The 7,468-nt window shown below is 41.4% G+C and overlaps 1 long non-coding RNA gene across 1 annotated transcript; it reads right to left on the reverse strand.

The window, feature by feature from the left end:
- Nucleotides 1–450: 450 nt before the first annotated feature.
- LOC120406632 lies at nt 451–7,172 on the reverse strand. The gene is made up of 3 exons (XR_005599432.1): nt 7,077–7,172; nt 5,317–5,456; nt 451–489 (listed from the first exon to the last, which is right to left on the reverse strand). It is a non-coding gene; the product is annotated as an uncharacterized LOC120406632 (long non-coding RNA).
- Nucleotides 7,173–7,468: the final 296 nt, after the last annotated feature.

The following is a 7,468-nucleotide window of genomic DNA, read 5'->3' on the forward strand; positions in this document are numbered from 1 at the left end:
GATTTACTTGTAACTCCTTATATACAAAAACAGCTGGAAGGGGAAGAGAAGGACAATGAATTAGCACAAAACTTGTCTACTTGTAATCAGTTAGTAAGCCTCCATCTTTACATTTAACCACAAAAACAAACCCCATCCACAGTCTGTGCCAACTACCCTGTAGTTCAATTAAACAAACATTTCTCAGAGAATAAAAAAAACCATTGAAGTCAATTGGTTGTCTTCACACTAATTTGAAGAGTTGCATCATAATCCTATTAAAAAACAAAAACAAAACCCCACACTTCTAATGAGAATTCAGTTTAAATTTATGAAAAAAATTACATTTTCTTTTTATTTACAGGTTTGGTTGTTTTTTTTTTTTTTATAAACCTCATAATCTGTTTTCCTCCATAATGCAGTCCAATTCATTTGGAAATTTTGGAGTAGCAGAATGGAAATAAAATGACTCTCAGAAGGGCAGTCCATAGTTTATGAATGTGCCGCAGCCTACAAGAGAAATTCATAAAGATTTTAGCAAGCAAGTAAAGGCTTGAATTTGTATCAGAGTCCTCACATCTGTAGTATACAGAGATGGAACAACCTAGACATTTAATTTTTCTCCATAATGAGAATCTTTAGTGCACACCCAAAACCTCAATTGACTTCAATCAGAATTGTATGTGTGAAAGAAATGCAGGATCAGGCCAATATAATTTATGTTCCATATATACACACACAGCTAGGAAAACAATACAGAATCAGTCAACCCAAACAAAGTTCATGGTTTACCAGAAACCAATTCATAGGTATTAGCCAAAAATGGACCATGGACCCAATCCTGTATTTGTTACCTCAAAGAAAATTTCCATTGACAGCAATTGGACATTTGACAGGATAAAAAAGTTTATTATTGTTTATATTTGAGCAGAAACTCAAAAAATTGACACCTACAGGCTGATGCACGTGCTCAATGCATGTGTACACACATTTGCCAAGTCAAATGGAGCAGTATTTATAAGTAGGATTTGATCCCACTCCAAGTGAAGTCAATTAACACAAAAACCACTTTTGAGTTAATTGGGAACAGGATTGGGCCCTAAGTTTTACTGCATTTATTGCATGCATGGTTACACTTCTCTAGCATCATCCCCACAAGATGAGAATTCAGTCATTAGGATGACATTTACTTGCATTCTGAGGTCCTGAGCAAGGTTCTCTATGTTGGTGAATTGTTGGGGCCATTATGAAATGTACTCAGACCAAATAACCAAAATGACTCAGATTTATTGCCAGTAATAGTACAGAGAAAAGGTTCACTATGATATCAGTTTCTGAGAAGCTAGCTTGTGCAGCATTGCAAAGTTTACCTTACAGAGAAGGTGTGCTTCCACATTACTAAATATTTCAGCTAATAATAATTTTAGGATGATTTTTTGAGTTTAAAAAAAAACTTTCACTAAAAGTCAACTCTCCCCCTCCCATTGATACTATATCCTTAAATTGTTGTTCTCTACTTCCTTTATCTTTGTTTGGATACTAACATTGCAGGTACTAGTCTGTGAAGGTACCTCCCCAGCTTGTACCCGAATAGAACATTAGTGTATTTTGCCTTTGACAAGTTTCTTATGTTCTAATGCCAAAGTGATCTTCAACTTTGCCAAGTGTTATGGAATATTTAGCATACATTAACAGGATTATAAAAAGATAAGCCAGTTCAGCTCTATTTTCCTTCCATTTACATTCACAGTTGTGCAAAATTATGAAGGGGGGGAGAGGTCAGACAATTTAGTCATAGCAGATGTTGAGATTAAGACTGTTAAAGCTTTACAACCAGTTGCAAATTGTCAACATCACATGCCAAAATATATGAAGTAAATAACCTTAAATGCCAATAAACTCTCAGGCAGCATTTGTTACTTTGCCTACCTGTAAATTTTGATTATTGATGGAAAGTTTGCAGGTAAGTGTACAGTGAAGTGGACATTGACCAACATTTTCCAATAAAAATCTAATCTTTCCAAGCCTCATCTTAAACTGTAAATGTCTTCACACCGTGTTTGCATGGATATTATAGTGCTATAATGTAATGGATGGAATAACTACCAGGACACCATCCTTTCAGGCTGGTGCTATCACTTTGCAGAGCAAAATTGCATTGTCTATATGCTCAGCTGTTGAGTCTATCACACTCACAGAAGGAGAACATGCTGGAGTTTCACATGCTAAAGTGGGTGTGGGGTGGGGGAGAGAAAGAGAGACTCTCTCTTAAGGAGAGGGAAAAAAAAAAAAAGGAAAAGTGGAAGCTCCCAATGACCATTTATTTCTCAACTGCAAACTTGAATATTCCAACACAGTCATAATTTATTCAAAATCAGAAATTAAAGGAAAAGGTGATGTCAATGAGGTTCTTCATGATTCCTATTATGACTTTCTGCAATGATTGTGGTCCAAATCCTGCTGTGTGAGGTCTATGATTGATAACCTTTGATTGACGTGTGTTATCAAGTTCTGCAGTAAGATAATGCTATAGTAATATCTAGCTCTATATAGCACTTTTCACAGAGGCCTGAATTTTTTTCACCAAGAAGACAAGTATCAATATCACCATTATTCAGATGGGGAAACTGAGGCACAGAAGAGTAAAGTGACTTGATCAGGATCACTAGGCCAGAAACTGAGCTAATAACAAAACCTAGGCCTTATTCTCCTTAGTCCAGAGTGGCCTCACTGCTTCCCTAAAAATGTGTAGCAATTAAATTACCCCTCACCATGGTAATCACTTCTGATACTTACAAAAATTGGATTAAAAAAAAACCACACACATACACCCACCCACCAGCAAGGAAGCCTTGCACAAAGCATTCTTCTGGAAAAGGATAAAAAAAAACCCACCAAACATATCTAAACATTTTCCACCTCACTAACAAGCCATGGTCATGTTTAAGAAATTGGCATGTCAATCAGATTTGTTTTTATTTTTCCCCCTCCCTCAGCACTACCACTCAAGATGATAGAGAATAATTACTGCCTGCTGAAAAATGAAAGATGAGCAGTGTGACTTTATATAACTGACAAACACTTATGCAGATAAAGAACCATTGGTCATGTTTAAATTGTCATAACTCCAATCAGGGATTTCCAGTTAATATACTTAAACACTACCTAGTAATCCTACAGGAGTATTTTAAAATAAGAGTAGACAACTATCATTCTTCATTTCAACCCTTTGCCTGTGGTAAGAATAGCATTTCTGAAGTTGTGTATCATGATATTTAGTGAAAGTCAATATACAATGGTAGTTCCAAGATAGCATGCAGTTTCCTTCAGTTTGCACTTTTCCTCATTATTATGTGTAACCAAACACGGCAAAGGGTCAACTACAAGTCATCATACAGAAGATGCATAATCAAGTTTTCCAGTAAGTTACAACTTTAGCCTCGATTCTCCACCATGGTCAAGTGCCATTTGGGAACAGTGAAGTTGGATGCGACACAGCTCCTTGATCCCATGCCACATAGCACCAGTGTAAGTTAGAGCTGCTGAGGAACACCTCTAAAAGGTCTCGAGCTCTCCACACATCTTTATGGCAGCAAAAAAATCAATAGTATTGGAAATCTGCTTCAACATGCTCTTGCCGACACCCATTGTAGCTCTCATCTCACAATGCCCAATGTTGATGGTGAGGGCTGTAGTTCAAGCAAGAGGCATGCCAGATTTCCACCAGAAATCATAGGGGAGCTCTCAGCTAATCAGATGGAATCCCCCAAGTCATTTTTAGCCACTATATTCCCCTCAAGTGGTGCCAGCTCTTTTTACTCCCAGATCATATTCAAGTGTCTCCTTTGTCTCTTCAAGATCTTTCACAAGTTGGCTCCCTCTTTCTTGCTTGTTTTGTTTGTTCCTTTTACTGCCTCTTCTCTGCCCCCCAACCTCCATGAACTCTGCTTACCCCAAGCCACAACACAATTCTTCCTTCATGTCTCCTCCCACCCCCAATTTCCACACCTTCTTTAAAGCAACCTCTTCTGCCTGGTGCTCCCATAACAAATCATAAACACCATGTCTTCTCCATATTTTCCTTGAGTCTTTTCTCAAGCCCAAGTTCTTTGGCTGCACATAAAACTTAACTTCAGCTATATAGGAGCATTTGAATATATTTCATTAAAAAAAAAAAGGAGTTAAAAGAAATTAAGTTTGCAAAAGTCAAGTACTCAAAAGTTAGGAAGTGCCAGAATGAAAGCTGCCCCCACTCTCTTCAGTGTCCAAGAAAAACTGCAGAGCAGACTTGAGCGGGGTGAAAAAGTCCACAGAGTTTATCAATGCAGTTTCCCCAACAGCTCTTGTTGCAGGGTCCCCTGCCGAGAGTATTAGTAGGCCCCTCAGGCCTCTCCCAAGAGCCAACAGAACTTTATAATAAAACATAGTTCAAAACAAACTCACTCGTCCTGTGTAAGGCCTACCTTCCTCTAGCACAGCTCCAACAGTTCACCATCCCTCCAGAAGTGCAGGAGCCATCCTTTTCTCACAGAAAGAAGGGTGAGGGTGAGGGTGAGAGCTGAGCTGAGCTCTGCTCTGCTCTGCTCTGCTCTGCTCCTCAGCTGGCCAGCCAACAAGTAGCCTGTCTTCCTCCCCTTTTTAATCTACCCCTTAGCTACTTGACAGTGAGTGCAGGTGAAGCAGGGTGGGGCTGAGTGGATTTACAGCAGCTCATTAAGCCTTGCTAACTCAGAGAGGGGTTAATATACCCTCCACACTGAACAACCTTCGTTCACCACCCTTGCACATGTGCATTATAACACTGTCTAATTATGTGATCACATATTATTTTTCCACAGCCCCATTCACTGAATAGGTAACTATCTGGTATTCCCTTTTTTGGTCACGCTCATTCAGTACTTTACTTAATGCACAGCATCCAAACCCTGCACTAATACAAGATTAATAATTTCTTCCTGCGTGTTTATTTCTATGGATCTCTTCATAGTAACTGGCTGCTTCAAAAACATTCATGAATTTCTGTTCAAGGCACCCCTGTTGAGAGGTGTTATTATTGTACCAATTTTACAGCTGGGGAATGGTGGCACAGAGAGAATAAGGCCAAAATTGTCAGATGGCTATCCAACTAGAGAAACCTAGGGTCCTGAATTTTCAGAGTACATAACATGTTTATAGCACATTAGGTGTTCAAAGCACGGCTCCAATTGACTTCAGTTGCAGTTGTGAGCACTTAGTTATTCTGCAAGTCTGGCCCCAGATGTCTCACATTGGGCATCTAGAAAATGAGGATCACACAATCAGTGACCACTTGTGAAAAATTTGGTTTAAATGACTTACCCAGCATCACACAAGAAGTCTGTGGCTTAGGGAGGGATAGTATCCAATTCTCCAGAGCAGTATTCAATTGCCCTAATAGGAGACCATTCATTCTCTTCCTGAAATCTCATGCCTCAGTCCCATTACACATCTTCTAGCTTCTGCAACAAATGAGGCAAGGGGTCATAGAGACAATCTCCTTCAATAAACAGCCCTGATTCATTCCCACAGTAGATCCAGCCTGCATATGGAATGATGCTAGGGCCAGCGGCAGGTCCGGCGGCCGGGGGACCCGGGACGGGCGACCTGCATGCCTGCGGCGGAGCCGAGCCGAGCGGGCGGCGGGACCGCCGCACCCTGCCCGCCTGCGTCGCGCCCGTCCCGGCCCTCCGGACCGCTGCGCGCATGCCGCGCGAGCTCAAAAGAGAACAATGCCGCCCCCGGAGCGGCGCCGCGCGCGCTGCTGCTGGCGCTGTGCCCTAGAGCCGCCCCTGATGCTAGGATAGTATGTGGTCATGTATTTAAATACTATTTCATAATGCTTATGCAGCAAGGGAGCTAAATAAGATTTCATGGGCATCTTTAATTCCTGCTTTTCCTAACTTTTCAGTATTTGATTTTGTGACTTTTTTGTAAATAAAAATATTTTACTATTACTATTATTGCTAATGTAGTTTCCCAAGTTAAAAAAAAATAATTAAACTGCAATTATATCACGGGGAACCATAGTGACTCCAAACTTGGATCATCAGCAACATTTGGACCCTTAGTTCTGCACCACAGACCTCTTCTACTTGAAATAATGGGGTAACTTGTAGCATTAGTTGGCTCTTATCCTCAGTAAAGACCAACCAACCAATAGAAGGGGATGAGATACACACTTTGCCAGTGGACAACTATTTAAAGACAACAGAAGAATGTAGAGACTCAGGCTGCCTGGGCCAAGTTTCACATTCTGGAAGGGAGTATTATCTACTGGTTATAGAGACTTCTACCTCTGTGCCCTTCTGCTCCTATCCAACCCCATTCCATTCTGCACCTACATTGCCCCAGCCCCTTCCTCACACTCTGGTTCCCGGAACCCACTCTTCCCTGACTCTTCTTCTACTCTTGTTTCCCCCTTAATCCTCTGCATTCAACTCAGGCTGCATCTTTCTCCATGCTACCTTGGCACCAGCATTGAGAACACAGGTTTGCTGCTTCCATTTCCTGTGCCCAGCAGCACAGAGCAGCCAGGAGCAACAATTTCAGGGAAAATTCTGCTCAGTCTTTGCAGCCTTGGTGTCATGGGGCTGTGCTTCTCTGGCATAACCCTTTGTGGCCTGTTGCAGCATTGCAGGCATATTGCACTCACATCTTTTCAGACAGTTACACAGAGTAGATTAGTTCAAGCCATGTTTGCTGGTCTGGTTTATTCACTCATTCTACAGAGAGTAACTCACTGTTTAAATCACTCAAGTTCATATCCATCCTGAGTCCATGAAAATACCATCTGACCCTAGATAGCTATCTAAGCCATAGATCTGATAATTTACATATGGTTAAAATTTGATTCAAGAGTACTGGTCAGTTTCCTCCCTTGTTTAGGAGGCCCAGCACTCCTCCCAGAGCTGGGTTGTACTTCAAACAATCCCTCTCCCCCTCTCCTTAAGGCAGGAGCCTCCTAGCTCTCCTTTTTTGTTGCTAGAGTTGTAGTTCAGGCAGCTTCTCCTCCAGCTGGCCCTTTTCCCACTCCATCTTTCCATCCTCAGGCTAGGAGCACTCAGTAAGCTGACTTTCACCTGGTATTATCTTCTTCCTGATAAGTTCAGGGTCCTGCAAAAGCCTTCTTGCTGCTTGTAGCATCTACAGATATCTGTCCTGCTACAAAGGAGGAGGCAGCATTAATGCTGGCCCCTTCTCCCAGCTCATTCTTATTGGCTGAGTGAGAGGGGCACCCTGCCTGACCCTCTCTACAAGGCTCCGGGACCTTAAAGATACAATAACAAGATTCCTTCTAAATGCTACTTCTTCCTAGAACCCTTTCCCCCTTTCCTCATAGCTCCTCGGCTTCATATTTCAGAGCACCCCAGACTCTTTAAGGACATGACATGTGATAGGGACGAGTTTACAGCTAGACAGTATTTAAAGGGGCAGATAACCCCATTACACTTGGGATTGAACACGTTCATTT

The sequence above is a fragment of the Mauremys reevesii genome, linkage group 5 (genome assembly GCF_016161935.1).
Source record: "Mauremys reevesii isolate NIE-2019 linkage group 5, ASM1616193v1, whole genome shotgun sequence".
In the NCBI taxonomy this organism is placed as follows: Eukaryota; Metazoa; Chordata; order Testudines; family Geoemydidae; genus Mauremys; species Mauremys reevesii.